This window comes from Protopterus annectens, chromosome 16.part0 (genome assembly GCF_019279795.1).
Source record: "Protopterus annectens isolate FY-2018-M chromosome 16.part0, PAN1.0, whole genome shotgun sequence".
NCBI lineage: Eukaryota > Metazoa > Chordata > Ceratodontiformes > Protopteridae > Protopterus > Protopterus annectens.
This window is the reverse complement of record NC_056750.1, coordinates 305,888,457-305,903,245: the sequence shown is the minus strand read 5'-3', so window position 1 is coordinate 305,903,245 and position 14,789 is coordinate 305,888,457. Positions and strand designations below refer to the sequence as shown.

The window sequence follows — 14,789 nt, the reverse complement described above, 5'->3', positions numbered from 1 at the left end:
TGAGTCATATCAAAATGAAAATTACTTTCCTGATAGACACTTTGTGAGACATTATGGAAAGAAAGTACACCATCCTTTAAGCGTGTTCAGTGGTGGGGTACAGGATATCGCATAATGCCACTGATGATTTTTTGTCTCTCTTGTTATCCATATGATTTCAGTAAGAAGTCAATGCCCGTCTAGAAGTTTGATAACCAAGACCTGCAGGCACTTTCTTTGAAAGACAATCACTCCCTGTTCTGTATTGCTTTTCCTACTCAGTCTGCAATGTCTGTGAATATTTCAGTCGCTTTGTGTCTCCGGGAGGATGACCGTATAAAGGGTGAATCCTGAATAAGAGATGGTTAACATGTCATTTCATATCACTAATTTTGGTAAGATTTTTGACATTATTTGAACAATAGGTAGTAATTTCCAAATTAAACTATGTTTTATTTTATTTTTACATTTGTTAACCGGGTTAGTCAGACTGGGCCCAGAGAGCCCTTTTTCAGCGGGGACCTGAGGACAAAAGTTCCAGGAAAGTAATTAAAAAAAATAAGAAAAAAAACTAACAATTCAAATTGTAAGATGCTTAACAGTACAAAAACAGAGAGACATATACAATATGAATATATACAAGGCAAAAGTACAGTATTTTGAGAATGCAGTAGAAATAATGTTTGAGAAGTTTGGTTAGCATTAAGTTATTTACAAGGAATGTAGCAATGCCTAAAATAAAAAATCGGAGTAACATCATGACATAGTATAACAAAGATGCATTTAATAGCATAGGTACTAACTGCAGAGAGAGAGTGAGTGTAATATATGTAGACAGTTTAGGTAGATACCAGGCAGATATGTTAATAAGAAAAATTCATTAGGTAATTTCCTGAAACTGTAGCAAATTTTGTATTTAAATGTACTGCAACATGTAATACAGAAAATATTGTTTACCTGGCAACCTGTACTGTGTGCTCATGTTTTTATGTTGGTAAAAGCAGTAGGAAACTTAAAGATCGTATTATAGAGCATAAGTCAAATATACGTAGTAGAATGGAAAATGCCTTAAGTAAGCATGTAATGGAAAATGGAAGTGCCCGTAGCTTTAAATTTAGAGTAATAGACATAGTACATAAGCAGATTAGGGGTGGGGACCTAAACAATGTTCTAGAGAATAGAGAATATATATGGATAATTAGATTGAGAGCTTATATGAAACCAGGACTTAATGCACTGACTATTAAAGCAATATTAGTTAAAAAGCAGAAAGAAATAAGATAATGAATTGTATAATGAATTTTATTTTGTATATTTAATATATACTTTTTAAACATAGAAACAATTTTAAAGTAATTAAATGATTATTTTATATCTTTGTGTTTATAGGCTGGCTGTTATCATGTGACTGTTTAATTGACTAAGGTTTTAGAATTCAGTATAGGTATTTTAACACTGAAGAAGGATTTGTAATCTGAAAGCTTTGTTGTTTTATTAAAGTATCTGGTGTTTGTCTGAAGTACAGATCCATGCATGTTTGAAATTAATTTTTACTTTTTGAATTTGCCACTTTTGGTAGTGGAGCAAAGGGACAATGAAAGTTTGTTCCATGAGCATGTAATTGAATGACTGTAAAGTATTTTTCTAATATTTTTGTTTGGCCTGGTCACCTGCAGAAAGTTTTGTTGTGTGCTTCTGAGGTCAAAATTGGGTGTCTAGGGTGTAATTATGGATGTAAGGGTAGGACAGGAGTTGGTGCTATTTAGGAAGCTGTGTGCAATTTGTAGCTGTGATATTTGAAGCATGTGGGGGAGCTCAGGCCTTCTTAAGCTTTTCACAGATATACAATGATGGGAATTGTAGCTATTAATTGTAGCTGTTATTGACTTCAAATCTGACTATCTGGTTATAGGTAATTTCTAGTTTGGTTAAGAGATTAGTTTGGAGGTTAATAAGTATTGGAGCAGCATACAGCAAGGATGGTAGAATAAATGATGGAGCAAGTATAGATCTAGGTTTGTTAGATATATATTTGTTGTTGCAGTATATAGGACTTAGTTTTTGATTGGACTTTTCGATACAGTTTAAGATATGTAGGTCAAATTTTAATTGGTCATCTATAGTAATGCCAAACAATTTGGTGTTTGAGTCGGTGGTGATAATTGTATTATCTAAGGAAGAGAGGGTGAGGTTGTCTTTAGCTGGATTGAGATTTTTGGAAGGAAAAGAAGCAGCTTGGTCTTTTTTGGGGGTTGAGAAGTAGGTTGTTTTCAGTTAGCCATTGTTCTACTAGGTTCAGAGATTGTTGAGTTACAGTGTGAAGATTTTGTATATTGTGTTAATTGTGAAATTGTCAGCATATTGTATTAAGATAAAGTGGGGGCAGGAGACATGGAGGTTATTTGTAAATATATTAAAAAGCAGGGGTCCAGGACAGAGCCCTGGGGAACCCCGGTCTTAAGATGAAAAGGGGAGAAGGATGTTTGCCAGCTGGTGGATTGATATCTGTTTGAGAGGTAGTTGTTAAACCAGCAGGTAGTGGAGGTAGAGAGTTGTAGATTGGAAAGTTTGTTAGGGAGGCTGGGATGGGAAACTGTATCAAATGCTTTAGGTCAAGGAATAGAGCTCATATGAGTTTATCATCATCTCTGGCTTGGGCAATGCTGTGTGTGAAAGATAGGGCAATGGTAGTACTGTGTGAGGGACGGAAACTGTGCTGTGTGGGTGTAATTAGGTTTACCTGTAAGAGGTTTAGTTTTTGCATATGTATACATTTTTCCAGTATCTTAGATAAGGGGGGTAATATGGCAATAGGCCTGTAATTTGAGGGTTCTATAGAATTTCCTCCCTTATGGAGGGGTATTATGAAGATTTTTTTTCCAGATATCTGGTACTGTGTTTTCTTGGATGGAGCTATTGATGGGTATAGATAGAGGGTATGCTATGGATTCAGCTGCAGGTTTGAGAAATAATGGATGGAGTTTGTCGACTGATGGGGAAAAGGTTTGAGTTTAAGAAGTGATCTGATGAAGGAAGTTTTGCTATGTGTGCTAGGGAGAATGAGGGAAGAGATGAGGTGGGGGTGGTGTCTTAATAACAAGAGATTCTGGTTTAGTAAGCTTTTCTATTGTTTTGATGAAAAGGTTAAGGAGGGTTGCAGTTCATTAGAAGGTTTGTTAGGGAAGGGGTTTGGTGAAGAGGGGTTCCCTGGAGATGGTAATTTGTTTGAGTGCCAGAATTTCTTTGGGTTGGAATGTGGGTTGCTCAGAGATGTTTGATAAATTTATTTTTGTCTAGTAGGACCTGCTTTTTTGTTTGTTTGCAAAGCTGTTTATATAAGTTAAGGTGGAAAGTTGAGTTATTTTTTTCCTTGCTCTCCAGACACTGTCTGCTTTGTTCATAAATGATTGAGTTGCCTGGTTTAGCCATGGTGCATAATTACATTTTAGCCTACTTTTTCTATTTGGAGCCAGGGTGTTAAGGATTTCTAGGAATATATTGTTGAAGCTTTGGACAGCCTCATTAAGGGGTAATGAGTGTAGGAATGACCAGTTTACAGTGGATAGTAATTTATTTAGGGTGACAGGGTTGTAGTTTTTAATGTTATGAGATTCGTTGTATTGGTGGCTCTTGTTAAGATTGGGAGAGTATCTTACTACTGAGGTAGGAAGGTGGTCACTAAGGGAGCTAGGTAGGGTGAAAGGGTTATGATTGCACTGGGGTTGGATACTAGTATCCAGTTGATGACCGAGCCATTCTGGGAATTTTTTTGCTGGTGCATGGGAGAGGTGATCAGCGGGGTAAAGCCATAAAGGTTTATAGAGTAGCTAGGGGATGCAATATTTTATTTATTTATTTATTTATTTCAGTTTGATGACTGGGGAGGTCCACTGGGCTCGAAAGCCTGTTTTCAGTGGAGGGCCGGGGAGAAAAGCTCCACATACAAAGACAACAGAACAGTAAAGAGACTAATTTGAGTTAAAATCATAAAGCAACTATTACAGTAAAACATACAGATACAAAATTAATAATTAAGGATACAAATTTGATGATACAATTACAATGAAATACTAAATCAGTGACATCATGAGGTAAATAGTAATATAGCAAGCGAGTCTTAAAAGACATAAGAGTGTTACATAGGAGAGTTTTAGGTTAGGTTTGGAGAGTGCAGTTGCAGTTCCTGTTACAGAGCAAGTAGGAATGGAGTTGGGCTTTGAAGTTGTTGAAGTTGTTGGTGGTTCTTAAGAAGGAGGGGAGAGAATTCCATTTTTTGACTAGGGAAAAGGACAAGAGGTGCTGTCCTGCAGGACGCTTTGGCTTGTAGACAGTGATGAGGTTTTGCTGAGCAGATCTGAGTGGCCTGCTAGGGGTATATGGCTGTAGAATATTGGATAGTGGTGGACATTTAGAAGGGTTAAATAAAAGCCTATGGGCAGTGGTAAGTTGGTGGTAGTCTAGAAGGTTGGGAAGTTCTAGCCTTATTAGTATTAACAAGGTTCCAGTCAATATTCATATCCTGACAGTTTTTAATCTGTATTGTTCTTGAAAAATAGTATGCCCTAAGTTTTATATGAACCATTGACCAATAATGAGAGACCTTAGAAAAGACATGATAAATGAAAAAAAAGTAAACCCTACATATGTAACATAATGAAAATCATCTAACTTTACATACACCTCATAAACATAACTTTTAGTTAGTAAAATAAATTAGCAGTGAAGTCACTGTTAGAATGCACACAGAAAAGTATTGCCACATTGCCTCAGTAAAATTGCCTCCTAAAGTACCTGCATGGAACTGGCCTAAAATGTATATATAATTTGTATAATGCCATACAAGAAACCCAAACCCCATTTGTAACTTCTTTAAAATTTATTCTATGTTTAAATCTCTTATATACTCCAAAATCCTTGTAGCATCAGCTCATAGCTTCTGGAGGAACAGAATTTATTTTATTTGCTCGTTTGCTGAGAAAACTCTGACAGGGTACATTGCCTAGGGAGAAAATTCCAAAAAATGGTAGATGGTACAATATTACAAAGTTTAAACAAGCACCAAAGAAATGTGTACAAAATAATTGAATTAATTAAAATGGAATAAACAGGAAATACCACATAGAGATATAAAGTGTAGTAAGTTGCATGCTATAGTACATAATTGCATCAGGAAATTAATAAGAATAGATGCAACAGCATCACTAAGCCATAGAAAGTATAAAACATTTTGGCAATGAGGTAATGTAATATGTATCTATATTCATGCTGATATGTATGCTTATAAGAGAACAATAAAACATACATTTCTAATGGGAGGACTGCTGGAACATTCTTCAGGAAGACATAAAAAGCCATTTGGGAAAATGGTTTAATAAGTAACAGGAGAAAATCTTGAGTACTTAGCCATTTTTAACATGGAGATTCAAAATAGATTCTAGTACAATTTAGATATAGTTTGAGGTTGTTCTGAAAACAGAAAAGGTTGTTTATTCATCTGATTGTGAACAGAATGCTGTTCCACAGTTTAGCTTTGTTTACGGAGTATAGAGTCCCCATGATAGCCACTGGATTCTAGGGATTCTGTTAGGTTTTGTTCCTTTGAATATAGGTTCCTTTTGGATTTGTGCCATTTTATTGTATTGCTAATAATTCCGATGTTTGAGGGATGATGTAATATTTTATGTGCAATTATGAGCTGAATTTATTTATTTTATTAACATTTGATTACCGGGAAAGTCCAATTGTGAAAAAGTCCATTTTCAGCAAAGGCCTGGGGAGGAAAGCTCCCAATTATTACAAAACATTTTAAGAATAATAATTTCAGAATCTTCAAAAATAAAACAAAAACATCTCCAGTTTAAATAATTATAAAAAAAATAGGGACAATATAAAACCATTGGTTAAGAATCAATAAAAGTTGTCTACCAATCATTTAATATTTATAGAGATCTTAGACATTTTGTAAAGAAAGTAAAGGCAAGTTAGTCTAATACAAACAGGAATTGCAATGTGAAGTGAGGGAAAAACAGGTTTATGGTATATTTAGAGAGAAAGTCAGGGAAGAGAATTTGATAGTAATGTAGTAAGTGTAGAAGGGCAAGTAAGGAAGGTATAAAGAATGAACGGCTACTTACTCACCTTTAGGGATATAGTTTATCCCAGTGTTTAGCAAGAATAGAGGCAAATTTTAGCTAGGAAGTTTTTCAAATTGGTTTTGAAAGATGGGATGGAAGGTATTAACCTGATGGATACAGGTAAGGAGCTCCTGGTCTTAGCAATCTTGTACGAGTATAGACAATGCCCAGCAGATTTGATAGGTTTGCAGGCAGGAGTTTTTGGTCACTGGATTACAATGACTGACTGGGAATGTAGTTGTGTAGAATTGTCTTTGGTGCTGGACAAGCAGATAGATGCTGGATAATTTTATAGGCGGAAAGAAGCTGTCTATTTGTTAATTGATGAGGAAGTTCTAACCAATTTAGACTATTTAGTGCTATACGGTGGTGAGGTTCTGAAAGGGGTATTTGCTGCAAATTTAGCAACTTTGTTATAGCATTGTTCAAGATTTAATTTTTGTGAAGCCTCGAAGTTAATAAGGATGGGAGTGCTATAAAAAAGTGTGGGGAGGAGATAAGTAGTGGTAACTGTAGTTTTAGTTGCATCAGTGAGAACGTTTTTGGCTCTGTAAAGTATCCCTTGTTTTTGATAAGTTTTTCTAATGCAACTTTGTATTTGCAGGTCAACATGTAAGCTTATCATCCACTATCACCCCTAATAATTTGCCATGAGAAGTGACTTCAGTGGTTGTATTATCGAGAGGACTTTAAATTTTGTTTTTTCATGAGAGAGGTATTTGGGGGAAAAAGCAGCAGTTTGGTCTTTTTGGGGTTGAACATAAGTTGTGAGTTATGAAGCCATGTCTCAGTGACTGCTAAAGAGTCATGTGAAATTTTTGGATATGTACCAAATTGTCAGATATAGTAGGGAAGCCTGTTTTGTGGATATATAGATGGAGTTGGTGAAATTGTTAAAGGGGAGGGAACCAAGGATAGAGCCTTGTGGATATAATGGTGGTGACTGGGAGGTAAGGAGAGATAATGGAGTGCCATTTTGCTGACTGATACCTGTTGGACAGGTAGCTTTTGAACTACAGAAGGGTGGGCTGATAGAGACCTGGTGAGGATATTTGAAGTAGAAGTTTGCTGTGAAAAACTGTCAAAGACTTTAGACAAGTCTAAAAATAGAGAAGAGACTACTTTTCCACTATGTCTAGCTTTATTGACAGTGTCTAAGTTAGAAGGGCAGTGCTAGTACTATGGGAAGGACTGAAGCCATGTTGTATACAGAATACGAGTTCTTCCTGCAGAAGTTAGTCTAGCATATGTTTTTGAATACATTTTTTCAAGCATGTAGGAGAGGTGATATAAGATTGCTATAGGCCTAAAGTTATTCATGTTGAATTTCCTACTTTGTGCAGAGGGATAATGTGACTTTTTCCAGTGAGAGGGAATGTGAGATTCTTGGACTGAACTGTTTATTTGACATTTGTTTACCGGGAAAGTCTGACTGGACAGAAGTCCTTTTTCAGCAGAGGCCCAGGGAGAAAAGCTCCGAAAAAAGTACAAAATGTAGAAAAAGTACAAAAAAAATGTAGAAAAGGTGCATAAAATAGCACAAGTTACTAAGTACAAAAAATAAAAAAAAAATAATTGAATTATATACATGATTGAGAAGCTAGAGCAGAATATTGCAAAACTGATTTACTTAAATGATAGACATATTTCAGAGTAGCTATACAACACACAAATGCAACATATGATTCATGTTAAACTGTTCTGTGGGAAATGCATATCTTAAGGTTAAAACAAATATATATACAATGTCAAATACAGGCATATATTCTATTTGTAAGTCTGAAAGAATGGAGTAGGACATTGATAAGGTATAGGCTTCTAAGATTCTATGTTACTAGAAACTAGCCAGGACAGGTGCAAGAACAGAGTCAAGTTTCAGTTAAGTGTGACTTAAGTTTTTTGAACTGAGCTATAGAGCGGTTGGAGGTTATTGGGGCTGATATTTTTTTTCCATATCTTGGGAACAAAGTTTGAGAAGAGCGAGTAACTGGCTGAGGAGTTTGCTTTAGAGATAGTAAGAAGTATTTTTTGCTGTAACGGGAGAGCAATTGTGGTTGTATAAGGTTCTGGAGAGAAGTTTTTTTTTCCTGGTTAATGCAAGATTTTATGGGCAAAGTTTAATTGATTAAAGAGTAGTAGTTGAGGTAGTTCTGGCCATTTTCGTAGTTTTAGAGCTGCGCACAATGATGTGTCTGAGATGGAGAATCTGTGGTGAACCTGACAATTTTATTATAACAGGATTCTAGTTTAGATAGATTTGCTTTTCTGAGGTCGGCTAGAATGGGAGAGGTGTATAGGATTTTTGCCAAGAGGTGTGTATAAGCAATGGTAGGTTTTGCATTTACTGTCAGGAATCGTTCGTTTCTGTAGAGAGTACCTAAATTCGTGTCTACTTTCTTGATAGTTTGAGAGATGTAAATATTAAATTTCATATTGTTGTCAATTTCAACACCTAGAAGTTTAGTTTGGGTTACTGGTGTAATAAGTGGTTTTATTTTTAGATGTGATATTGAATGATAGACACAATGGGGATTATTGTGGGGTAGAAGAGAAGGAGGTTGGTTTTGTTGGGATTTAGAATGAGTTGGGTGTTAGTGAGCCATGTTTCGTCAGCTAGAAAAGAGTTATAAGGATTGAGACAGAAAAGACAATGCTATTGGCTACTATTTTTAGGTGCTCACTTGGGAGGTCATCAGCTGAAGAAAAGCACGGTTTGAGTAGTTGATGATGAATCCTTGGTTAAAGAGAGAAGTTGAACTTCATTGCATTTTTGAGTGGTGAGTTACTCTGAGAGGAGTTTGGGTTGAATTTTTGGCTGGGATGTGAGGTTTCTTTAATGGATGTCCACATTTTTTTAGGGTTGTGTTTAGTAGTATTCTGAAAGTTATTGTAGTATATTTTTTGTCTTCATTTATTTGTTTTTAGTAGATTGCGAAGCATTCTAAAGTTTTCAAGATATTGAGGTGTTTTGCATTTTTGACATTCTTTCCATGCTTTTTCTCTATCCTGCAGTAGCATTCCACTTTTTTGGATAGTCCAATTGCATTGTTTTTTTTTTAGTCTCTTCCTTCTAGGAGGTGCAAGGCTATTTAGGATGTTTAGAAAAGTTGTACTGAGATTCAAAGATGGCCACTGTTCTGTAAGCACTGCTAATCCTTAGCTCCTCTAAATATCTGGAATAAAACTAATGCAGAAGATTATCCAGAACCAATTTCGGCAAAATATCTTGAAATATCAACTCTATTTAACTCCAAAATAAAGTTACCAGGAAGAAGTGACTGGCCCAGTTTATAATCAAGTAAGATTGGTAAGGATACAGAGAGGTTAACTTAAGCCGTGTGCTCCTGCAGTCCTGCTTACTGAAAAATACACTCAAATCTGAAGACAATAACTATTACAGGATGTCGAAAGAAGATAAAAACATGGACACTACCACATCTAAAACCAAACTTTCAGATTTACTATCTCCTGAAAAAGATTTGAATTCGAAAAGGCAGAAGATAATAAAACAAACAGATGCATCTAAAACTGGAAACAAAAGTAAATCTGATCAACCAGCAAATCTGGAGGATATTAAAACAGCTTTACTTCCCATCCAAGAAGCAATAAAAGAATTAACTGTACTACAATCATTTGGAAATACCTTTAACCAAATAATGGACAGATTGGATAAATCTGAAGCCAAAATCTGAAGCCAAAATCATGGAAAATGAGGAGAAAATAACTCTTAATAACAAAAAAAAAAAAGACTCCCATTATAAAGAAATTCAAAACATCCAAGAAAAGATCACAGACCTGGAAGCAAGATCCAGAAGGAATAATATTATCATAAGAGGCATCCCAGAATCTGTAAACCACAACAAACTGATTCCCTCTATAATACAAATTTTCAGCATACTGCTCAAAGAACCTGGAATAGCAAAACAAATAATAATAGAAAGAGCACACAGAGCACTAAGAGAAACCCAAGGTACATACAAACCCAGACCTGTCTATGCAAAACTGTTAAACTTTCAAGATGTTAATACAATCTTGCTGACTGCTAAAAAAAAGTGGAGGAACTGTTAACTGGAACAATAATACAATATCACTGGCCCAAGATCTTCCCCTCCAAATAAGACAAGCAAGACAGCTTCTTTCCCCTTATTTGTAAGTTCCTAATTGAAAGAAAAATAAAATTCCAAATGAAATACCCTAACATACTAATTTTCCACTCAGGAGGAGTTAAATATATGATCGCCAACCAAAAGGAAGCCAGAGAAACCTTTCTTGCTGTTTTTAAGAAAATTCCAACATTGGATCGCTAAATATACTCACCGGAGTGATGTCTGAACATTGGATGAACGATCGATCACTTTTCGGCCCTCCAAGACTGTTTTTTGCCTTCTGCTGTATTGTTGGACCTTTTTAGACCTATACCAATATGTTGGTAGTGCTGTTGTCTCATAACAAAAGCCACGAGACCGACCGAGGAAAGCTAGACCTACTTCTGCCTTTCCATTTTCCCACGACAGGAACTAAAATATCTTTCCATGCTCTACGCCAGGTACTTTAAAAGTGTGACACTTCTGGGATATCCAGCTGGTTTTAATGGTCCCCCTATGCTTATTCAAGCTGTTGGAACGCTCCTTTACCCATGGAGCGAGCGATGAGTATTCTCCTGACTGCAGAAACGCAAAAAAAAAAACATAGTTCAAAGGATCGTTTCTTTTTTTTTTTTTTTTTTTTTTAAGAAACCTGTGGGAAAAAAAAACAAAAGCATTAAAGGCTTTTAAAAGCCAAACCCAATACACTTGTATCAGTTTTAATACAATGCGCATCCTGACACAAGAATCAGCAGCTATTCATGCTCGAATACCGAGCATAACTGTTTTAAAAGTAATATCTGAACCGCTGATAAATAAGAAGTACTGTGCTATAATTTTTATAGTACATTTGCCTGAAAATGAAGTATTATAATGCTAACTATCTAATATATGTCTTTAGAAAAGTATGCATAAACCCAAACTGCCCTAACTTAATAAATACATATAAAGAAAAGTAGCTGCTGGAATACACAACATCACAAGGCTGCTTTTGATCACATTCAGCTCCACGGAGAATAGCCAGTGAATAGTGTACTTCTGTTTAATTGACACACGGGCTGCTATACAACTTTACAAACAATTATTTTATGTTTTGATTACCAATTAAGGTCTATTATTCCTTTTCTATAATAAGTCCACACAATGTGTACTACATTCAATTTAAAATAAACACTGAGTGGACATAGACACCCTTCACTTATAAAACAGTTAAATTTCTGCAGACCAAAGGATAAAGTTGCTGGCTGCTCTTTTTAAATTTTCAATGTACTATAACAGCTGTCTTAGGTTGTAAATCAGCTAATTAACGAAATTACACTACCTAACAACTGTTATGAATATTGAAATAACTGGGAAAGTACACACACATTAAATATGTTATAGCCTGGCTGTTTAGAGGATTAAGGTTATCTGCTATTAACTAACTCTCCCCTCTAAAGACTGTTTGAGTTCTGCAGCCTACATATATCTATTATCTAATCCTGATCAAAGCTTGCAATCAATCATTGTTTTAGGCTTTTGATCTAAGCACTGTAATGATCCCATGAGCTATATGCCTAGTAACCATCTGTGAGACATAACAGCAAACCTTAAATGTTTTACAATAAAACATAATAATCACATCTTATTAATGTAAATGGTTTGGAGACTGGAACTTTCAATAAGGTTGGTGAGGGACACATTAATGAGACCCATAGAAAAGCACTAATACTATGCTATGTTAAAAACTGCACAAAACCGTGGAGTAGTAGTAATATGAAAAGCAGCATGTTTTATCAAAGTAATAGACACTAGAGACAATGTACGTTGTGTCATATACTAGTAATGCTTGCCCATATGTACAATATAGTGATATTTTTCCTATTCCTGTAAGCTGAACTCCACAAATAAAATAGCTCAGCTGAACATCACAGACAACAGATAGATTACTATGGATGTACAGTCTTATAGCATAAAGGGAAAGGAAGTAATGTTAATGGAAAGGAGGCAGGAACAGAAAACAAAGGAGAACACATAAAATAATCTTAGTTTTTAGTATTACTTCAATGTTAGCGAAAATAGTTAAAGGATATAGTTAATAGTTCTACTAATATCTTCTAGTAGATTAGTATACCATACTAAAACTTATCTGTGCATTTATACTAAAAACCTTGTTTAATGGACCTTTACTTAATATAATGGTTCTACGAAGACCTTTTCAAATCACAACTCTCAATTATTGCTAATCACATAGAATGTACACTTTAGGTGTTCTGTTAGACACATACAAATCCTTTGAGCAGATTAGGGATACTTTAGTGGTGCTTTTTAGGGAATTTGTTTGTTAAGCTTTGTCTACGCAGAGAAATCTTCACAGGGATACTAGTTTCCATATTTTACCTAAATATGATAACCCAATTCATAATTATTATGCTGTACTACAGATCTGTAAAACTAATAACTTATTCCCTGCATTATTCCTGGTCCAAGGGGGTAGTGGTTAGGCACTGGGTGGGGATGGGATTAAAAGGATGCTTTCTTAATTTTATTTTATCAATACATGAACAGAAATCAACATCACAATCACTCTAGACTTATTTCACAAACAACTAATTTACATAAATGTGGGAATTTGATTCATGGAATATCAAAGGGCTCCAGAATAAGAAGAAAAGAAAACTTTTCTTACACCTCATTCTGAAAGTGAAATCAAACTTCATATTGGCCCAGGAAATACATTTAACACTTGAGCAATGGTCAGAAATTAAGGAGAAAAAATGGATAAGGGATATCACAGCTTCTGAAGGCAAATCTAACAGTGCAATAATTAAAAAAAAAATTCAAAGATAAAATTTTAGAAACCCAAGTGGACAAGGAGGGAAGATGGTGCTATGTAACTATTCTAACTCCAAATCTTCCTAAACCTTTTCTCGTCCTTAATGTTTACGCCCCTTGTAAAAACCAACATTTTCCTCGCCTCATTATACCCTATCTTAAATAAATTCCAAGATTATTACATGGTCCTAGGTGGAGACTGGAACACATATCTAAATCCTGACCAAGACAAAACAAGTACAAATACATTACCTAATAAACAAGCTCACCTAGCACTAAGAGAACTTATTCAGGATTACAAACTATATGACCCTTTTAAGTATGGAGATAGTCTAAATAAATCCAACAGATTCACATTTTACTCCCAATGCCACAAAATGTGGTCGAGAACAGACTTTTTTCTAATTTCAGACTCATTTATCAAACTAGCCCTGAAAATGACCATCCACACTAGATACCTCTTGGACCACTAAGAAATTACTTTAAACTTCATTGGAATTACAATGAATAGCACCATGAAGAAAAGATACAATTGGTCTTTGAACCCCAACCTTCTAACCAAAAAGGAAATAATCAACAATATTCAATCCTTACTCAAATCAACCCTATCTAACATTCTTAACTCTCAATTACCTTTGGATATTGAATGGGCGGCAACCAAAGCGCAAATTAGGGGAATACTTATTAAAAAAGCAGCCTACTATAAAAAAACTCATCTTAAGGAAGAACAGGACTTAGAAGCCAAAATTCAAAAGCTTGAGAATGACCTATTAACAAATTCTAAAACTCAAACTGAATCTGAAATCCTGAAACTTCAAAAAGACCTATACCTATTACATAACAGCAAGCTATTCTCTTATGAAACCAAAATACTAGCTAACTATGCTAATGAAGTGCAAATACGATCGTGAGCACTGGCCAGAATCATAACCCAAACTAAATCTTCCTCCCAAGTATCTGAAATACTTTATGAAAAAAACATTACACGAATATTGAAGATATTAATAAAATCTTTGAACGAATATATTCGCAGACCTATGGAAACCAAATATCAATAGCCTCAAAAGAAGAAAGAGCAAGTTTCCTTCAAAGACTCGATTTCCCGAAACTAGATTCAAAACAACAGGAAAGGTTAACTGAACCTATCTCTACTAGTGAAATAACTGCAACAATTCAACAAATGAAATCACATAAAGCCCCAGGCCCAGACCGTCTCACAGCTGAATTCTACAAAACCTTCTCCTCTATCTTAGCTCAAATTCTATTCCATATACTGAACTATATAATAAACAATAAAATTAATGACCTACACTTTAATGCATCTAAAACTATGTTTATACTCAAAGAACAAGCTGACCCAAAAAACCCAGATAGCTATAGACCCATCTCACTATTAAACATTGACACCAAAATACTAACATCCATACTCGCAAACAGACTGAAAAACTTACTTGATAAAATTATTTCCCCTGAACAATCTGGTTTTACAACACTCAGACAAACAAGTGATAATACACTAACTCTTAATACTCTAATATCCCACACTAATCATTCTAACCTAAACATATACACTCTAATTATCGATGCTCATAAAGCCTTTGATAGAGTAAATATAGAATTTCTACTCCAAACATTACCCTATTTTAATATTCCACAAAAATGTATCCAAATCCTGCAAATTATATACAATAAGCCCTATACATCTCTATATATTAATAAAACTTGGTCAAAGAGAATTTCAATTAAAAATGGAACTCGTCAAGGATGCACTCTGTCT

At 35.0% G+C, this 14,789-nt stretch overlaps 1 long non-coding RNA gene across 1 annotated transcript in view; it reads right to left on the bottom strand.

Annotated features, from left to right (window-relative positions):
* The window catches only part of LOC122791056, a 280,857-nt gene extending 270,010 nt beyond the window's left edge, over positions 1–10,847 (bottom strand). The window contains exon 1 of the long non-coding RNA XR_006363065.1: positions 10,431–10,847. This is a non-coding gene — a long non-coding RNA (uncharacterized LOC122791056). The remainder of the gene's footprint in view (positions 1–10,430) is intronic.
* Between the last annotated feature and the right edge of the window lie 3,942 nt (positions 10,848–14,789).